The 21678-nt window shown below is 41.4% G+C and overlaps 1 long non-coding RNA gene across 1 annotated transcript in view; it reads left to right on the forward strand.

Moving 5' to 3' along the window:
* Positions 1–4895: 4895 nt before the first annotated feature.
* The window catches only part of LOC132407184 (uncharacterized), an 84046-nt gene continuing 67263 nt past the window's right edge, over positions 4896–21678 (forward strand). Inside the window, exon 1 of the long non-coding RNA XR_009516397.1 lies at positions 4896–4948. This is a non-coding gene — a long non-coding RNA (uncharacterized LOC132407184). The remainder of the gene's footprint in view (positions 4949–21678) is intronic.

A 21678-nucleotide genomic window follows, 5' to 3' on the forward strand; every position in this document is an offset into this window, starting at 1 on the left:
ACTCTTCCTAGATCCTTTCTCATTTCCTCATAATTGGCCCTTCTCCAATTAGAACCTCAACTTGAGGACCAGAGCTCTCCTTTTCCATAATTAACTTGAAACTAATGACATTATGGTCACTGGACCCAAAATGTTCACCTTCTGTAACCTGACCTGTTTGGTTCCCTAATAGGAGATCAAGTATTGCATCATAATGGAATTTAAAAATTAGAAGAATGGGCAAAAAAGTGGCAGATGGAATACAGTGTTGAGAAATGTATAATAATGCATTTTGGTAAAATGAACAATAGTATAGACTATTATCTAAATAGGGAGAAGGTTCAAACTTCAGAGGTGCAGAATGAATTAGGGGTCCTCGTGCAAGGCTCTCAGAAAGTTAATTTACAGGTTGAGTCTGTGGTAAAGAAGGCAAATACAATGTTGGCATTTATTTCAAGGGGAACTGAATATAAAAGTAAGGAGATAATGCTGAGCCTTTATAAGACACTGGTCAGGCTGCACTTGGAGTATTGTCAATAGTTTTGGGCCCCATATCTCAGAAAGGATGTATTGTCATTGGAGAGAGTCCAGAGGAGGTTCATGAGGATGATTCCAGGAATGAAGGGGTTAACACATGAGGAGCGTTTGGCAGCTATGTGCTTGTGCTCACTGGAATTTATAAGGGTGTGTGGGAATCTCATTGAGACCTACTGAATGTTGAAAGGACTAGATAGGGTAGATGTGAAGAGGATGTTTCCAATGGTGGGGGTATCCAGAACTAGAGGGCACAGCCTCAAAATTGAGGGGTAACCTTTTAGAACAGAGGTAAGGAGGAATTCTTTTAGCCAGAGAGTAGTAAGTCTGTGGAATGCTCTGCGTTAGACTGTGGTAGAGGCCAAGTTTGTGTGTATATTTGAGGAAGTTGACTGTTTTCTGATCTGTCAGGGCATTAAAGGTTATGGCGAGAAGGCAGGTATATGGGATTCAGTGGGATGTGGAATCAGCCATTATGGAATGGTGGAGCAGTCTCAATGGGCTGAATGGCATAATTCTGCTCTCATGTCTTACGGTGTATGGTCTTATCTGCCACTTTCTTGCCCATTCTGCTAATCTGTCTAAGTCCTTCTGCATCCTATCTGTTTCCTTGACATTACGTTCCCCTCCAGTAGTCTTTGTATCAGCCATCTATTCCATCATCTAAATCATTGATATACAGCATAAAAAGAAGCAGTCACAACACCGACCACTGCGGAACATCACCACTCACTGGCAGCCAACCAGAACAAGATCCACTTGCTGCCTCCTACCAATTGACCAATGCTCTAACCATGCCAATAACTTTCCCGTAAAACCATGGTCTCTTAACTTGGTTAGCAGCCTAACATGTGGCACTTTGTCAAAGGCCTTCTTTAAGTCCAAATATACAACATCCACTGCATCTCCTTTACTTGTAATTTCCTCAACGAATTCCAACAGGTTCATCAAGCAAGACTTTTCCTTAAGGAAACCATACTGACTTTGACCGATCTTGTCCTGTGCCATATCCGAATGACAAAAATTTACTCACATACATACCATGAGCAATTTGTTTGAGATGTTTTCACATAACTTCCGGCCTCTCAGCATGCATTGGTGGAACAAACTGGTTTCCCCACACAGAGCCCATGCAGAAATATCACCTTATCTTGTAGTACCAGGCATCAGAAGGCAAGTTTCATTGAGTTGATAATCTTCCAGCAATATTTCACATTGGTCGCTGTGCATCCTTGGGAACAGTCAATGGAGTGCAGTGCTGTGCTAAACAACTGTTTAGAATGAACCACAACACAGACATTGCATCCCTCTTTAGGCAAGCACTCATTCCAGAATGATGGGTTCAAACCTACCGAAACTTCCTTATTGCAGCCTGTGCTAGTGCTGAGATTCCACCTGAGCAGCCAGGAAGAGACCAGATTGGTTCTTACCCCACCAGTCTAGCAAGGAGTTGGTGCTTGTTTGAATGTTCTGGCGGTGAGAAAAGCTGGCAGGGTCTTCTGTTTCTTTTTCCCGCAGGACCTTCAAGACTTTCCCTTCAGATCACTGCCTGTTAACTTGTGTTGTGGTACACAATGGTCCAGGTGAAGGGAATGTTCTGCATAATGTGGAAAGAACTCATTCTTCAGCATGTTGGGAAAAGTTAGAACTTCAGCATGTCCATAAGATCATAATTCATAGGAACAGAGTTAGGGCATTTGGCACATCGAGTGTGCTCCGCCATTCAAATGTGGCTGATTTATTTTCCCTGTCAACCCAATTCTCCTGCCTTCTCCTGCAATCTTTGACACCCTTATTAATTACAGACAGACAGACATACTTTATTGATCCCAAGGGAAACTGGGTTTTGTTACAGCCGCACCAACCAAGAATAGTGTAGAAATATAGCAATATAAAACCATAAATAATTAAATAATAATGTTAATCATGCCAAGTGGAAATAAGTCCAGGACTAGCCTATTGGCTCAGGGTGTCTGACACTCCAAGGGAGGAGTTGTAAAGTTTGATGGCCACAGGTAGGAATGACTTCCTATGACACTCAGTGTTACATCTCGGTGGAATGAGTCTCTGGCTGAATGAACTCCTGTGCCTAACCAGTACATTATGGAGTGGATGGGAGTCATTGTCCAAGATGGCATGCAACTTAGACAGCATCCTCTTTTTAGACACCACCGTCAGAGAGTCCAGTTCCACCCCTACAACATCACTGGTCTTACAAATGAGTTTGTTGATTCTGTTGGTGTCCGCTACCAGTCAAGACCTATCCAACCTCTACTTTGAATATGCCCAATGATTTGGCATCCAGAGCCACCCGTGGCAATGAATTCCTCTGACCCTCTGCTTAAGGAATTTCCTCCTCATCTCTATTGTAAAGGGATGTCCTTCTATTCTAAGGCTGTGCCTTCTGGTCCTAGACCACCCCCCCCCCTCCACCACTATTGGAAACATCCTCTCTACATCCACTGTACTCAGGCCTTTCAATATTCAGTAAGTTTGTAAGTTTCAATGAGGACCCCCCCACCATATTCTTCTAAAGTCCAATGAATACAGGGCCCAGAGCCGTCAAACACTCCTCATATATTAACCCTTTCATTTCCTGAATAATTCTCGTGAACTTTCTCTGGACCCCCTTCAATGCCAGCACATCCTTTCTTGGATATGGGGCCCAAAGCTGCTCACAATACTCCAAATGTGGTCTGACCAATGCCTTATAAAGACTCAGTGTTACATCCTTGCTCTTATATTCTTGTTATGTCAAAATACCTACAGCGGATTCCAATTAATTGGGCCATCAGTTAATTGGGGCAGCTGCTTATTTAGGACAACTCTTAAAGAGATTGAGAAAGTAATCAGGATTTCCTTCATTTATTTGGGATACTATGCTGCCTATTTGGTACAGGAGATAAGTCACTCACGTGCAGTTGTGTGGCCATTGGACACTACACCATGCTCAGAGCAAAAAGTAGTGCTAATTGCATGTGCCTGTGTTATGTTATCCATTTGGGCTGATGGACGGCGAATCAAAAAATAGTGATATTTGATAATACTACTTTTTTAAAATTTTGGCTTTAAATTTTTTTTGAGGCCCTCACCATAAAAAGATTTGACACCAGCTGAAAAAATTACCCTTCTGTAGCAATTAAAAGCCATCCACCAAACACCACTCATCGTCAGCTGGCAGAGATAAATGGAGTGCTGAAATCTAAAATTATATGATAGATAAACTGTGAGAACAATGGACATTTAGCAAGGGAACATCCCAAAAATGAAAGTGTGAAGGTCAGGATCCAGATGTTGAAGAGTCCCTTAATAAATGGTTTTCCATTGTAACTGGCTGGTGTGTGCGTCGATGGACCAGTGTTCACAAACAAGTCACAGAAGCTAGCTAAGAATTCACTAGGGGATGGGTGGGTTGATGTATGATGAGAGGTTGAGTAGATTGGGACTCTATACTTTGGAGTTCCAAAGAATGAGAGGCGATCTTATTGAAACATATAAGATTGTGAAGGGGCTTGATCGGGTGGATGTGGGGAGAATGTTCCCAATGATGGGTGAAACTAGGACTAGGGGGCATAATCTTAAAATAAAGGGATGCCGTTCCAGGACTGAGATGAGGAGAAATTTCTTCACTCAGAGGGTAGTGGGGCTGTGAAATTTACTGCCCCAGAGAGCTGTGGAAGCTACTATACTCAATAAATTCAAAACGGAGATCGACTTTTTCCTGGATAAAAATGGCATTAGGGGATGCGGTGAGCGAGCAAGTAAGTGGACATGAGGCTAGGTTTAGATCAGCCATGTGATCTCCTGGACCAGTTTTCGATAGCCTGGATGGGTCGGAGAGGAATTTTCTAGATTTTTTCTCAATTGGCAAATCGTTTTTTTTCCCGGGTGATCACATGGGTTTGGGCGGGATGAACAATAAAATAAAATGGGCGGGATGAATAATAAAATAAAATGGGCGGCATGGTGCCCTGTTGGTTGGCACTGTTGCCTTGTGGGATTCGGTGAAAACTAGAGTTAAGATTGGATCAGCCATGATCTTGTTGAATGGCGGAGCAGGCTTGAGGGGCCAATAGGCCTACTCCTGCTCCTATCTCTTATGTTCTTATGTAAGCGTGGTCACAAAAATTTTAAAGCAATGGATGGTTGGTTATCTCAGCGGAAATGTATACACCACATTAACTTCAAGAAAGTGCTCAGTGAGAAAGGTAGTGCTGATCCGGTAAGAGCAAAGACGTGGAAATCTACGCATTTCCCTGAATTGCTTCAAAAATTTTGTACAGATGCTATGTACAATGCTTCTCATGGTTCAATTCCTAATCTTTTGTCTCCCCCTTGTTCTTGTAGGTAGTGGTGACATGGTGTCCTTCATGACACTAGCTCAAAGAAGGTGCTAGGAAAACCAGGTCTCACAGGAACAACGACAACTCATTTGGTAAGGCACAAAATGCAGAAGGTTATCCAAACAAACAACGTGTTAGGACACAGGAGTTGCTTACAGTGAGCCAAGTGAATTGAACAGTTTACTTATTAGTCCAATCACGTACCACCCTGACTACATATCTCCCTCATTCTGAATTCTATTCATTGGAAACTCTGCTGCAAATTGCATTCACAAGGATTTTCATGATTCAGTAAGGTTGCTAACCTGAATGCTATTTAAAAATCAACAATGAAAAGACAAAGTCTGGAAGGTTTCTTAAGATATAGTCATGAACTGGGAATATGGTTTTGCTTGTATTTTTACTGCAAATCCCAAAATATTATGTTGTTATTATAAATGCATATTCCTATAAAAGATCCTAAAAGCTTGTGTTGAATGGCAGGAAAATTTCATCCACCATTGTCTAGATATGTTTCACTTTCGTTTATAAACGTACTATATAACCTACCACCCAGACACTAATCCAGAAGAATCTGAGAGGCAAGACTGCCCTCTAGTAATGGAGAAAGAGGCTCACTGCCATGAAACATGGGCTGCATGGGGATATCCTCAGCAACTACTCTTTCTCCAGAATCCTGGCATAAATTTGCACCCAGAATGGAAATACTTAACAGGAAGACACAAGCAGATAAACTGAGAATCTCAGTTTTAAGAAGGATTCGATTGCCTCTGTTCATTAGTTTTCAGGATTCAATCTGTAATATCAAATGTGCACTAAACATGACACTGTTGTTGTCAGAGGCTAGAGGAGCGCAGGAAAGTTTGAATAAGTGTGGTACTGCTGACTAATGATTACATGGGGACAAGATGGATTGGAGTGCTGTGCTGTTTCATTGTTTGACAGAAAGCCCTTTTATTTGAAAATGGGAGAAAAAAGTAGAAAGGTCATGCTGTCAGAAGACTTTTTCCTCAGTAAAATGTGCCATAATGTCTTTTGCAACGAATACAGTGTGAATTTCCTTTACTCAACAATGAGACTTGCCTTACATAATGATGTCAAAAATGCTGACATGGCACAAAAAAATTCCTCGTGTCACTTTCTGAATGCAAAAAGTTGTGTGGGAGAACATATAATTGGAAGCAACGCACCTTCTGCCCCAAGACCAAAGTAATTGTGGTACATTTAAATATTTAAAACTGATTCCCAAAAATACCATTGTAGCAGTTACCTTAATATTGTATAGGAGATATGGTCTGCTGATTGTGCATTGGACTACTAAGTAATTCACACTTCCAACTGAAGCTTCTTTATGGTATTTCAAAGAGAATTTAACCTTTTGTCTCCATTAATGAAGTCACAGTACGAGGGGTTCTACTCAGATCAGCTCAGGAACTGATAAAGTCCATCAGAAGATGGTAGTTTTCTATGCTGAAGCCCAGCTAGTAGGAATCGAGGTGCACAGTCAATTAGACCTTGGTGTTAGCTTCACCAAGCTCAGAGGTGGAAGACTTCTGGCCTTTTATGGCCTGGTGCAGTCCAGTGTCTGTCTCTCTCGCTCTCTGTTTGTTTGATTCTCTCTCCCCTCTCTCCCCCTTTCTCTTTCACCCACTCTCCCATTCTCCCATCCTTTCCCTCTCCCTTTCTGTCTCTTGTCCTGCCCTTACATGATCAAAGTGCAAAGTAAATCTATTATCAAAGTACAAATGTGTCACCCTGAGATTCATTTTCTTGCAGGCATTCACAAAGAAGCACAAAAGAGTCGATGAAAAACTGCACACAAAGGCAAACAGCCAATGTGCAAAAGAGAACAAATTTTGCAAGTAAAATAAAAAAAATAACAAAACAACAATAATAATAAATAAATCAGAAATAAATATTGAGAACAATAATTGTAGAGTCCTTGAAAGTGAGTCCATAGATTGTGGAATCAGTTCAGTGTTGGGGTGAATAAAGTTGTCCATTTCTGGTTCAGGAGCCCAATGGCTGAGGGGCAGTAAGTGTCCCTGAACCTGGTAGTGGGATTCCCAAGGCTCTCGTACCTCCTTCCTGATTTAGCAATGAAAAGGGAGTATGGCTTGGATAGTGGGGATCCTTGATGAAGGATGCCACTCTCTTGTGATAACACTTCTTGTAGATGTGCTCAGAGGTGGTGAGGTCTTTACCAGTGACGGACTGAGCTGCGTTAACTGCTTTTTGTAGGCTCCTCTGTTCAAGGACGTTGGTGTTTCCTCACCAGACCGCGATGCAACCAGTCAGTATACTCTCCACTGTGCATCTATAGAAGTTTGTCGAAGTTTTAGATGAAATGCTGAATCATCACAAACCTTCAAGAAAGTAGAGGTGTTGCGCTGCCTTCTTTGTAGTTGCACTTTCGTGCTGGGCCAGAACAAATCCTCTGAAAGAAAACACTGAGGAATTTAAAAGTTACTGACCCTCTCCGCCTCCGATACCTTGATGAGGATTAGCTCATGGACCTCTGGTTTGTTGTTGTAGCACCTTTCAGCTAGATTTTACACCACCTTTGACTTCGCCAACAGCAGTGGTGTTGTCAGCATTGGAACTGAGCTTAGCCTCACAGTCATAAGTATAAAGTGAGTAGAGCAGGAGGCTGAGCCACAGCATCTGTGTTGATGTTAAATGTGAAGGAGATGTTACATCTCTCTATGTGACCAGTGTAGCCTAGCTGCTTTAGATGAAATCTTTAGTACTAGTTAGTTACAAGAGCTGTGTGAAAGAACGTGAGCGTAATTAGCACAAGAATAAGATGAATGTTTGTTTGAGCTTTGCTAGCTTTCACATTACATTGTGTTAACGAATAACGTAAAGTTCAATATTTGATTCTCTGTGCAGCAATAATAAAACATGCAAAATAAACAAGTATTTTATTTTTTTCAGTGGATCTGTTGCAGTAAATGTAAAATTGGATTGCATTTTGAAAGCGTTATTGTTATCAAATCTTTAAGTGATATTCCTGGGGAATTTTTTAATTTATCAAGTACTGATTCTTCCACAGAATTACTGTGTGAGACTGTAAATGCTTCTTTTGTTCCTTTATCCCAGGTCAAAAACCATGACCATACCATTGACTAGCTATTGCATTATCTAATCAAATGAACAGTATGCACAGAACAACACACACAAAATGCTGGAGGAGCTCAGTAGATCAGGCAGCATCTATGGAGGGCAACAAACAGTTGACATTTCAGGCTGAGACCCTTTAGGCTGAGTCCTCATGAGTTCTTTCAGCATTTTGCGTGTGCTGCTTTGAATTTCCAGATCTGCAAAATCTCTTGTCAGTATGCATGTTTGCCCAGGTTTCCTCCCACCCCCACACCTAGATTCCTTACATCAGATGTTTAAGCCTTAGAATAGTTTATGGGGACAACTTCTTTACCAAGATTACAGTAGATCTTTCCGGAAAGATGACAAAGCCTCCTGTTTATTTCACTGTGTTCCAACAAACAACTACACTTTGCATTATGACATTTTAGCATCATAGAATGAAAGCATCCAAATGGATTTCACAGGGATGTTGATCAACAATGAAAGTGATGCCAGAGAGTAAAGAGATCAGGTTGGATGGCTGAAGGTTTGGTCTATAGTTGGTATCTTACAGGAGGAAACAAAGGAAGAGTTTTAAGGAGAAAACAGCAAAGCTCAGGGCTCTGGTATTCAAAAACAGTTGTGAAACTTTAAAATGTCTGGATGAGCAGGAGAAAATTTTTTGTTAAACACTGATAACTCAGAAGATATCAGGGCTGGGTGAGATTTTGATGATATTGTGAAATAAGATTAACATGATATCTGAAGAGAAAGATAGACTTCTTGAACAAATGATTCAATAGTTTAGTGAGAGCAGTAAGTTGGCTTTCTGTTAGTTAGCTCTTGTGTTAGCTCTTTCTGCAGATGCTACCTGATCTGATGATATTTTTTTCCAGCATTTCCCTTTCCTTGTTTTAGGTTTCTAACACCTGAAGTTGTTTTAGTTTTCTAGCACCTGAAGTTGTTAAAACAAAAAAAATCTTTTACTTTAAGGTGGTGTAATAGGATTTTTCTTTTGTGTTGAATAATAATGAAGCACACATTAGAATTCCTCTAAGGTTTACCGTCCTGACACAGTGCAAGGTAACAAAGTAGTGAGAGGCAGCTCATGTTAATGAATAAGCTTTGGGAAATCTAAGAACCATCTTAAGAATCTGGCTTTCTTTCCTCTTTTTGCAGGTGTTGCTGAGGTTTACTTATTTCAGGCCTGCAATGCCACTGTGTAGTCTAGTGTGAAATCCACAAGAAAAACTGTAAATTGACTCTTCAGTGTAGGTTCGGGTTGTCTGTGATTGATCGCTGTAATATCTCTTCAGTATTCTATATCAGGAAGTATTAAATCAATGCAAAAAAAGAAGTGCAGGGCTGAATACCAGAGTATTCTGATTCAGAAGCTGTCAGAATTAATATCTTTAATTGTACTTATTGGATGAGTAATGCAATCATTGGGTACAATTGTTAAAATAAAATCAAAGAGGAAGCAATATATATGACATAATTAGAAACAAGAAGCCGCTTGTGATTTTGTCATCGCAAAATTACCTAGTGCATGATTATCCTCTATTACTATATTCAAAATTATAGCATTTTCAGTGCATAGTCAGATTTGAGTATTGCAAAAGAGCTTGGTTATATTTTAACAATCAGCCTGATATAACATCTACATTTTCATTATTTTAAACAAACTTGAAGCTGCTATATAGAAGGAAATAACTCAACAGTACAGTATATTTACCAGGTGCCTCATAAAGTATTGCCAAAAACATAGACTGATGGGCAGTTGTTTCTGGATTTGAAATGTCTATGGTAAAGCCTATCGAGCAGTTTAGGAGATGTGACGAGCTGAGAAACACAAGCATTTTGCTCAAGCAGGTAGCCAAGTAGAACAATCAAGGCGGCATAAGGTAATAGGCTGGAGCTCAGCATGTTGTTGTACAAGCACCACAATAAGATAACACATGAACAGATACAGAGGAATCCATTGACAAGCAAACAAAGAGTACACAGAAAGAGCCGGATGAGAATAATTTGGAGCAGGCTTTTGTTATTTGTAAGGACTTGTTATGCCACCTCTGTTTTTAAGTTTAATGTTTGGATTTAGAAATAAACAACATCTCTATAACTGCTACAAATTTTCTAAGAACTATATAATTGTGCAAGTTGGTGGAGGAACTAGTTTAAATTTTGAATTTAAATACTAATACTGTTTGCTGAACAAGGGAACGTTGGAAATTCCTACGTCATTAGAAACAGAAGTGTAATATTTAAACAGGGTGACATTTCAACTGCAGGTATGTTTATAAAATTGTAGAATATGAAGCAAAGATTATTTTTGTTTATCTCCAGGCAGAAAGTAAAGCAGAAACTATTTATTTTTGGGAACGAATCAGTCAGAGGCACAGATGTGCCAGCCTCCTGTGCACCAGTGTGACCTGACATGAGTTGGGAGACTGCTTCGCCGAGCATCTACGCTCTGTCCGCCAGAACAAGTGGGATTCCCCCAGAGGCCACCCATTTAATTCCACTTCCCATTCCCATATGTCTATCCACGGTCTCCTCCACTATCGTGATGAGGCCACACTTAGGTTGGAGGAACAACAAGTTGTATTCTGTTTGGATAGCCTCCAACATGATGGCATGAACATCGATTTCTCAAACTTCTGGTAATGCCCCCAACACCTCCTCTTCTCCATTTCCCATCCCCTTGTCCCCCTCTCACCTTATTGCCTTGCCCAACCATTGTCTCCCTCTGGAGCTTCTTCACCTTTTTCTTTCTTCCATGGCTTTCCATCTCTTTCACCAATCAACTTCCCAGCACTTTACTTCATCCCTCCCGCTCCAGGTTTCACCTACCACCTGGTGGTTTTCTCTCTCCTTCCCCCACCTTTTAAATCTACCCCTCATCTTTTTTTTCCGAAGGGTTTTGGCCCGAAACACCAACTGCATTTTTTTTCCATAGATGCTCCCTGGCCTGCTGAGTTCCTCCAGCATTGTGTGTGTGTGTGTGTGTGTGTGTGTGTGAGTCCTTTTCAGTGTATGTGAATTGAAGGAGTTGTCTGAGCATTGATAGCTCAATGATGGGCAACATGATGCACTGAGAGATTGGTCAATTGGTGAAATCTTACAGGAAATCATTCAAAAATGGCTCCTAACTGAAGCACAAATTACACGTAAAAGACCGGTTGAAGTAGCTCTATCAATGGAAACAGCAGACAGAGGCTCAACTGAGTTGCAATTCGGAATATGCATGAACAAAATTGTAATGACTAAACAGAAACCAAGGCTGGTCAAACAAATTGTGTTACTGCTGCGGCAGAGGCTCACATACACCAGACCAATGGAGATTTAAAGGCAAAACTTGCAGAAAATTCAACAGAGAAGGACACATACAAAGAGCATGTCGGGTAGACAAAAATAAGTGGACTGCACAGGGAAGAGAAAAAAATTCAAGTTAAAGTTTTAGAAAAAACACTAATCTATGTGCTGTTGATGAAAAACCTGGCTGTGATGAGAGTGACAAAGACCGGGTAGGCTTGAAGTTTATAATGTGAAAACTAGCAAGACAAACAATATGGGTTACGCCAGAAGGGAACAACAAGTTAATTAGAATGGATTTGGACATTGCTTTGGCTGTTTCAATCAATATACAAAGTATGTTTGAATGACATTTCAAAGATATGAAACTGAATTCTGCAGGTATCCATCTAACAATTTATGCCAGAGAAAAGATAACTGCTGTGGGAATGATGTTTGTAACAGTAAAGTACAACAACCAACATGCTACATTGAGCTTGTATGTGTTAAAAAACAGGAGGGCGAGCATTGTTGGGGTGTCATCTGCTGAAACAACTACAACTTGATTGGACACCCATCCACTATTTGCATGCCACATCCCCTGTGATAGAGTCAACTGAATGTGATTTAAGAAAGGTACTGGATGATGCCATAACTGTCTCTATGCGGTACACCATGAACTGTTGCCCAACAGAGGGCAAGCAGGTGTTGCTGCCAACCTCTGTGCTTCTGGTTGGAAAGCATGTTGGACCAAGGAAGGACTGTGCTGCTCAAAGGAATCATGAAAGTGACATAAGCAGTGGTCCAATTACAACATGCAACAGCAGGCAACATATCTGAAAAAGCTTCTTCTATGTTAATCAGGCAGTTACTAGCAAAACGTCACTTGATTTTAAACTGGAAGGAAGTTCAAGGACCTTAGGAAAGTTGCAAGCATTCGGCTTTTGTGAGTATAAAGAACCAGAATCTATTGTGCATGAATTAAGGTTATCGCATGAACTTCAAGCGGGAGACAAAAACCTGCTTGTAAAAGTAATACAAAGACCAAAGCCGAACTGGATGAATGGACGGCCGAAAAGAAAGGAGTCCATGGAGAGGATTTGTCATATAATGTTCTGGATGAGAAAATGAAGAGATCAGACCATAAAGGGAGCAATAGAAGGATTAATAAGACAATGCACCAATGAACCTTCCCAAGATCAAGATGCATATCTTGGAAAGAAGAAAGAGGAAAAGAAAGAGCAGGCTCTTTTGTTCCATAAGGGCTATGGAAATAGAAGATGATGGACTGGACCAAATTTCTCAAGAAATTAGCAACTTAAAAGGTACTCACAAGGAACTAGAAAAAAAAAGGAGGGTGAGAAAAGTTGAAAAGGAGAAAAGAGATAGAGAGAAAGAACATAAACAAGAAAGAGAAAAGCAATAAAGAGAAAATCAATGTGAGAAAGAAGGAAAGTGAGAATGAAAGTGCGAGCAGGATTGGGACCATGAGTGAGACAATAACAGGCATCGTGAGAGAACCAAGATGAGGTGGGGGGGGGGTGATCGAAAAGGGGATTGAGAGTGGGATAAAGGCAAAGAAAGAAGCTGGGACCAGGAAAGAAGTAAGGATCAAAGTAAACCCAGAGATAAAAGCCAAGAAACCACTTTCTGCAGACTTGGAGTCATCTCCTACAACCACAACTGAGGGAGCTCCAGAACCTGAGGCTGTTTCACAGCCACAAGTCTAACCTGCCAAGCAGAGTGGCCTTCCAGAGTGCCCCAGTGACCAGTGGTGTGCCTCAGGGATCTGTTCTGTGACCCCTACTCTTCGTGAATTTTATAAATGACCTGGATGAGGAAGTGGAGGGATGAGTTAGTAAATTTGCTGATGACACAAAGGTTGAGGGTATTGTGGATCGTGTGGAGGGCTGTCAGAGGTTACAGTGGGACATCGATAGGATGCAAAACTGGGCTGAGAAGTGGCAGATGGAGTTCAACCCAGATAAGTGTGAGATGGTTCATTTTGGTAGGTCAGATATGATGGCGGAATATAGTGTTAATGGTAAGACCGGTTGGCAGTGTGGAGGATCAGTGGGATCTTGAGGTCCAAGTCGACAGTACACTCAAAACTGCTGCACAGGTTCACTCTGTGGTTAAGATGGCATAGGGCGCATTGGCCTTCATCAACTGTGGGATGGAGTTTAAGAGCCGAGAGGTAATGTTGCAGCTATATAGGACCCTGGTCAGACCCCACATGGAGTACTGTGCTCAGGTCTGGTCACTTCACTACAGGAAGGATGTGGAAACTATAGAAAGGGTGCAGAGGAGATTTATGAGGATGTTGCCTGGATTGGGGAGCATGCCTTATGAGAAAAGGTTGAGTGAACTCAGCCTTTTCTCCTTGGAGTGATGGAGGATGAAAGGTGACCTGATAGAGGTGTATAAGATGATGAGAGGCATTGATTGTGTGGATAGTCAGAGGCTTTCCCAGGGCTGAAATGACTAACATGAGAGGGTACAGTTTCACGGTGCTTGGAAGTAGGTACAGAGGAGATGTCAGGGGTAAGTTTTTATGCCAAGAGTTGTGAGTGCGTGGAATGGGCTGCTGGCTATGGTGGTGGAGGTGGATACAACAGGGTCTTTTAAGAGACTCCTGGATAGGTATATGAAAAATAGAGGGCTGTGGGTAATACCAGGGAATTTCTAAGTTAAGGACATGTTTGGCACAGCTTTGTGGGCCGAAAGGCCTGTATTGTGCTGTAAGTTATATGGGGGGGGGGGAGGGGGAGAGGAGGAGAGAGAGAGAGAGAGAGAGAGAGAGAGAGAAAAAGTTGAGATATTTTCTATATTCATTTGGAGTTTATAGCTAAGCAGGGAAGAGTGTTGATTATTTAATTTTTCAGAAATATTTGAATATAATTGTAAATATATTGTCTGATTAAGCATACTTCGTTCAAATAATTCATTCTGGTTATATGTACAAAGAATATGATTGCAGTACATCATCATCGTATGTACACATCTCGCTTAAAGTAAAAATGAAACTAAGCCATATTCTCTTGGCCTCCTGTCTTTTTCTTGCAATTAGAATCATGTTTTGGAGTTACAAAACATAATGATTCCAGGTTACCAAGTAAATATTAATGTTGTTACAAACCCCGTAACTGGGTCACTTACCAGCAAAGATGGAGACGTCCATTGAAGTCTGATGATACTATTTTTAACAGTATTTATTAGTAAAAAATACACAAAAATAATATCAATGCAAATAAACAGTTAATCAATACTTAACCTAAAAGTGCGGGTATAATAATATTCAATAAGAAGTAAGCTCTATCGTTGTCTAGGGGATAATGTATTGTCTGATTGAAGTATATAGTTCGTTCAGTTCATACAGGCTGCAGCCGTTGGGGACCGCTGTGTTGCAATTGATGGAGAGAGAGAGAGAGATTTGGAGAAAAACTTGCCGGCTTTCCTTTTATGATTTCGATCCGTCAGGAGTCCCATTGGTGTGGCCGTTCACTTGTGGCCTCTCCTTTAGCTAAACCGTTCTTCTGTGGTGAGCCCGCCAACCCAGGCAAGGGAGGACGCACACGAGCCCCCACCGGCTTTTGCTATAAAACGCTGTCACTGGTTTCTCCTGGTGTGTCTAAAGGGGTTGTTCCCCATTCCCTTCTTTTATCCTTACTCACGGGGTCTCAGATGTCAATCAGGTTGGGATGATGCAATCCCTCAACCAGACCACTCTGGTTGTCCCCTGAGGGGTTTCAATTAATAGTACAGTACTCAATACACAATTCTGTCGCCAAGAGACAATGGCCATTTTCAGTGGTTCTGTTTTGCTGAGGTCAGGACACATTCCAAACCTTGTGTATTCTGGATGTCTCTCTCTCTCATTTCCTGGGTCCAAGACCCGAATTAATAGCGATCTTGCGATTCTCAAAAAGGAGGGGGCGACTTTGTACCCTTCAGCCCCTCAGAGTTGCGTCACATTCGTGACAATGCCCACAGACAATACACAGAAAATATCCCCCAAAAAAGTGTCTGTAAATAAATGTGTCCTACTCTTCATCCTCTTTTTCCAATCCTGCTGAAGGGTCTTGGCCCGAAACGTCGACTGTACTCTTTCTCAAAGATGATGTCTGGCCTGTTGAGTTCCTTCATTTTGTGTGCGTTGCTTGGACTTCCAGCATCTGCAGATTTTCTCTTGTTTGTCCATAAAATAATGCCTATTTGCCAATGCATACTCCACTTAACAGATTTCAGAAAATTTAATGATATTGTTTATGGTTTGTGAGACTTGAATATTGTGTACAGCTTTTGACCATTATAAAAAAAATGCCTTTGTCACAGAGGAACTACAGATCTGGTGGGTTTGACATATGATAGGAGATTGAAATTATTGAGGCTGTATTCTCTGGATTCTTAAGAATACAAGGAGATATTTTTTCAAAAGATAGACAATGCCTGAAGGGCATAGAAGCTAGCTGTTTTCCCTAGACATGGAATTTAAGATCATGGAGCAGAGTTTTGGAATGAGGGATATACTGTTTATGACTAGATGAGGATAAATTTCTTCACTCAGATGATGATTAATTTGTGGAATTCTCTGCCTTGGAGAATTGTGAAGGCTTCGTCCCTTTGCTTATTTACAAGTTTCAGGACATTAAGGGGATTGGGGACAAAGATGTACTGGTGATTCATGGTGACATTTTGCAAACAAAACGCAAAACTTCGAGATACTCCTTTTCTGAAATATTATTGCTGCAATCTACTGTCTGCAGCCTGTATTTTTCCTTTAAGTAACGTACTTTTAAACCAGCTAAACGAACTAGTGGTTTTACAGTCTTCTGAAGGACTTGGATCAGAACACATTTGGCCCACTTAGTCTGCTCCACAATTTCATCATAGCTGATCAAATTTTCCTCGTACCCTCAATTTCCTGCCTTGACCCACTCCCACCCTCGCACCCTTGACCAATCAAGAATCTATCAACCTCTGCCTTAAATATACATACTGACTTAGCCCCCACAGTTGCCTGTGGCTACAAATGGCACAGATTCACCACTCTCTGGCTGTAGACTTGGTGGACTTAACTCTCAAGAATGCAGGTACAGCACCTTTAAGCAGACCGAGGCACATCACCACAACCAGAAAAGGAGGAGGAGAACAGGACTCCAAGCCAGATTGAAATCCTCTACTCATTATCTTGTTAACAAATGTACAGTCACTGGAAAACAGGATTGAAGACTTACGGGCAAGAATTGGAGGGTAATGTGAAATTGCTGCAGTCTGTGTTTCACAGAGACATGGCTAACTCAAGACAAGACAGGTTCAGTGATATGACCCAAAGTCTTTTGTATGATGGATGGACCAGACTGCTGTTTCGGAGAAGGCAAAAGGTGTAGCCTGTGTTCAGACATGGCCTTCTTGTTGCACTCTTGTTTCGCCGACCTGTAACGTCTAATGGTTAGTTGCTGACCATATATATCAAGAGAGTTCTCCATGCTCCTGACTGCAGTTTACATACCGTCAAAGGCCAGTGTTAAGTAGGCACTCAAGGATTTGTGTGCCTCAGTCAGCAAACAGGAAACAGCCTACCCTGACGCCTTTCCAATTATTGTCGAGTACTTCTGTTTGGTTTTGTTTGAAGAAATCTCTACCCAAATATCATCATCAGATCACTAGAAGTTCCAACACTCAGCTTTACTATCATAAGGAATGCTTACTGTTCAATCACTAGACTGTGTTTTGGGAAATCTGGCCACCTGTCTGTCCTCCTCCTTCCCACATACTGGTAGACGCTAAAGAGCAAAACTCCAGAAGTAAGGACATTGGAGAGGTGCAACTATGGGTTTGTTTTGATTCATGGACTGGGTCATGGTTAGGGGCTCATCAGAGGATCTGAACAAATATGCTATGGTTGTCACAGACTTTATAGAAATAGTCACAGATGAGTGTGTGCCCACAAAATCATTCAGTGCGTTCCCCAACTAGAAGCCCTTGATGAACCATGTGATCCACAGTGTGCAGAGGGTCAGATTAGTGTTGTTCAGGACTAGCAACCAAAGAAACTACAAGAGGTCCAGGAGAGAGATCAGTGGGGAGGGATAAATGGACAAGGGGGGTTACTGTTACACAGAGCTCTGATATAGAGTCTTGACATGAAGACAGGGTTTTCATGGAATAACTTGAAACTGGAGCTGAACTTAGAACTAATGGTTCTAAACAGTCAGGAAACAAAGTTATCACATGAGAATAGACCAAAGAACTGGCAACCAGTAGTTGTGACACCAGTCTCTGATGGAAACCAGGTGTGCTGTAATTAAGTGAACTAGTGGCAATTGGGAATCTAACGACTGGATTTTAAGGCATAATCAAGGAGATAGGAGCGAGATGGGGGACAGCCAGATGGGACCATGACAGTTGCATAGGGAGCAATCCCTGTGGAAAGAGAAAAGGCTGGAGGGAAAGATGTGCTTGGTGGTGGAATTCTGTTGGAGATGGCAGAAGTTACAGAGAAATATGTGCTGGACGTGGAGTCTAGTGGGTGGTAGACGAGGACAAGAGGAACCCTATCCATGGTGGAGTGGTGGGTCATTCAGTGTTATCATTTCAGAGAATCTGTCCTGGGTGCAGCATGTATGTGCCATTGCAAAGAAGCACAGTAGCATGTCTACTTTCTTAGAAGTATGCAAAATTTCTGCAGGTCCTCTAAAAATTTGACAGATTTCTATAGAAGTGTGGCATCAAGGCCTCTGATGGAAACACCAATGCCCTTGATTGGAAAAGTCTACAAAAGGTAGTGGATGCAGCCCAGTCTATCACGGGTAAAGCCCTCCTCATCATTGAGCACATCTACATGGACCCCTGTTGCAGGAAAGCAGCATCCATCATCAAGGAGCCTGACCTTCCAGGCCATGCTCTCTTCTTGCTTTTGCCATCAGGAAAGATATACAGGAGCATCAGGACCCACATCACCAGGTTCAGGAACAATCATTTACCCCTGAGCTATCAGGTTCTTAAACCAGAGGGGATAACTTCACTCAACTTTACCTAACCTATCACTGAATTTTTACCTCAACCTATGACCTCATTTTCAAGGGCTCTTCATCTCACGTTCTCAACATTTATTTACTTATTTACTTATGTATTATTATATTTTTATTTTTTTCTCAGCTCAAGCTGGTAAAACCTAAGGTACGGGCATAGCAAAATATACTTATTTCTCAATTGTTAGAAACTTCTGGACTATTCTAGTAATGTAGCTTTCTGGAGATTTACATAAATATTACTGTGTAGGCCTAATTGTTTAACACTATTGTGTAGGCAGGGACTTTGGTGTGATAACATTTGATGATATTACTATTGGGACAATGTATATCCTGTTCATGTTCCATAGTCTTTCAATTTCCTCTTTTAATTCAGCATATTTCTGGTGTTTTTCACTTATTGATTTCTGTATGCTGTGTGTTTGGAAGGGCTTTATCTATTAAGAAAGTTGTTCTTGGATGTTTATCCGGTAATATTATATCTGGATGGTTATTATGGATTAACCTATCTGTAAAAATGAATTGATTGTAATATAATTTGTAAGACTCTGACTCTAAAATTCAATCAGGCTTGTATTTATAGGAAAGGTATGGTGTCTTTTATGAGTTTGTACTTTAAAGCAAGATTTTTTTGAATGATATCGGCCACTTGATTGTGCCTGAGTAAGTAATCAGATTGAGTTAAACCGTTGGATTGTTTCTGGTTTCTCTTGGCATTTTCTGCATATATTGTCTTGAATTTGTTAGTCTTTTATTCTGTATGTTGAGAATTTTTTTTGTGTTAACCACCTGGTTCTGTATTGCCAAGAGGAACTCCTTTGTTTCTGGGTAGAGGTCTCCAACTCTGAGCAAGGTGTTTGATGCTTCCTTACTGATGTCTAGTTTGCTCAGATCAGGGGGACATTTTCCTTGGAGGGTCATGTTCTTCCACTGGTTAATCTTTTCTTTGTACTGATAATTTCTTCATTTATCTGGATTGTGCTTTAATTTATGTTTAGTTGTGTGTACTTCTTATCAGAATTGCATCTGCTCACCTGGAGTGCTGAATTGGGTGTTTTTTTATGAAAATATATCCTTAGAGATTTTATTTGACTACTGTGTAAATTTTTAATGTCTGTTATTTCTCTTCCTCGTTCTTTCCTAGGTAGTGTTAACCTAAGTGTATTCAAGTTTACGTAGTGTTTTTTATTAAATTTATCATTTCAGTTCTTATTTTCCTTTGTAAATTTTTCAGAATGGTTTCAGACCAAGATAATATTGTTATGGTCCAGTCCAGAGCCTGCTTTCCGGGTCTTGATCCGGTCTTGTAGCCATCCCTCCTTTCACCCTTAAGCCTAAATAGGATCGTCTTGGTTTAAGGAGGTAAGGAGGTGCACCTGAGACCTATCGGCTTGCAGGTGGATATAAGGGGCTCTGGGACTGAGTCTAGTTGTTTGGGGGGGGGGGGTCGTGGTGGTGCTGGTGGTGATGGTCGTGCTGTTTCTCTTGTACCTGCTGTTCCGTCTGGTTTGCCTTATTCGTGCCGTTGCGCTGTTCGCCTGGCTATCCTGTTTTGACCCCGGCTTGGAGTACCCACTGTTAATCATCTAGTTCTGTAAGTCTGTTCTTGTAGTCACCCTGGACCGAGCTCCCTTCCGATCCCTTGCCTCCGTAAGCAGGCTGGACTGCCATTGCCCTGTGGGGGGACTCTGACCTTTTCCTACCCCTCTCTTCCAACGGGTGGTGCCCCGCAACCTGCTCAGGTGCTCCACGTCTTGCCCAGGCCCTGTGTTCCTGCCTGGGTTGCCGGGCCCTGCCCAGAAATAATGTGGCCTGCCCAGGGGGCTATCCTCCCAGCATTCCTTGTCCCATAGACCCATCCTTTGGCCTAGCCAAGGTCCTGCCTTTACCATGAACTCCAGGGTCCTGCCTTCGCCATGAAATCTCTGAACCCCAGGATCACTGTTGCATGCCACAGTCTCCCCATCTTGTTCTATCCTTTAGTTGTTCCTGTCCACCCCTAGTACTTCAGTGCCTGCGTCCTGCACTTAGGTCCAGTCTCCACGTCCCCTTGTGACAAATATAACAAAAGATAACATTAATATGGGTTTTGCAAAAGTATTTATTGGCTTTATTCTATTTTTACTATTGAGCTCTGTTTGGTAGATTTTTTTAAGCCTTGAAGTAAATTCTGTCAAAAGTTTTCCCTTTATTATTTATGTTATTATTGTTTTTTTCTTACTTTTTGTACTTGTACATTTAGTTGTCTTTTGCACGTTGGTTGTCTGTTCTGTTGTGTACGGTCCTCCATTGAATGTATTGTGCTTCTTGTATTTTCTGTGAATGCCTACAAATCTCAGATTTGTATACAGTGTACTTTGAATTAACTTTGAACTTTCTAAGGAACACTGCTGAGAAGTGGTTGAAGTAAGTCATGAACCTAAGAAATGGGAAGGCTTGCTTCAAGAGTCAGATAGCTTACTCTTGCTTTTATTTCTTAGTTGTTATGATACAACATGACCTTAGTTTTGAAAGTATGCAGAATTCCCTCCATAGGACAATTGAAAAATGTGAGCATATCGGGGCAGTTTATAAATAGCAATATCAGTGAATTGGTGAGTGCAGCCTCACACCCCTTTTTCCCTCTTTCTCCGCTATTTGAGAAGCAGTTGGAGATGTGGGCTCGAACTGCCTGCGAATCCCTCAACCTACTCATATTGGAGGCTGAGCGCTGGTTATATGAATGTTTTCTTTTAGCTGCTCCTCAAAACAATTTATTTCAAAGTCTTTATTTCAAGTCTTAATAACTTAGATGATCTGATAACTATTATACACATAGGAAGCACCTTGATAATAGAACACCGGTGTGTCCTTTCTAAGCTGTTCATCATAAAATATGAGTCATGCTGATTGTAATGGTTGTAACTGGGCTATCTCAATGATGTATGTTGGCGCAGCTCTTTTAATAAAAAGCGTACCCATGGAGCAACACCAAAGATCACTGGAACACCAAACATTAGATCGAAGTGATATGCATTTTAAAGTGTTGCCTCACCAACCAATGTAGGCAGCCTGGAGGAAATGTCGACCTTGCTTAAAATAAAGCAGCCAGCTTCCATGAGAAGCTGCCAGATGTGTCTTGAATTTGAGCAGTGTTGCTGCACAGTGAGAATCCTCACAATCAGACACTGCTGGCCCTTGCTGGGCAGCTCGCAGAGCAGGCAAATTGCCGAAGTCGGACATCAGGGGAGTTGCTCATACGGCCTGGAGTCGTCAGTCAAAGGTAAGCATAATGGCCTGGAGATAGATATGGATTTTGATGCTGCTGTTTTTCTCAATAAGAATTTGAGTTTTTCAAAGCTTTGCTAATTACACGCTGCAACATGAAATGCATCTGATTTTCCATTTGGTATTTCTCATGCCAAAAACCG

Source organism: Hypanus sabinus, chromosome 17 (genome assembly GCF_030144855.1).
Source record: "Hypanus sabinus isolate sHypSab1 chromosome 17, sHypSab1.hap1, whole genome shotgun sequence".
Taxonomy (NCBI): domain Eukaryota; kingdom Metazoa; phylum Chordata; class Chondrichthyes; order Myliobatiformes; family Dasyatidae; genus Hypanus; species Hypanus sabinus.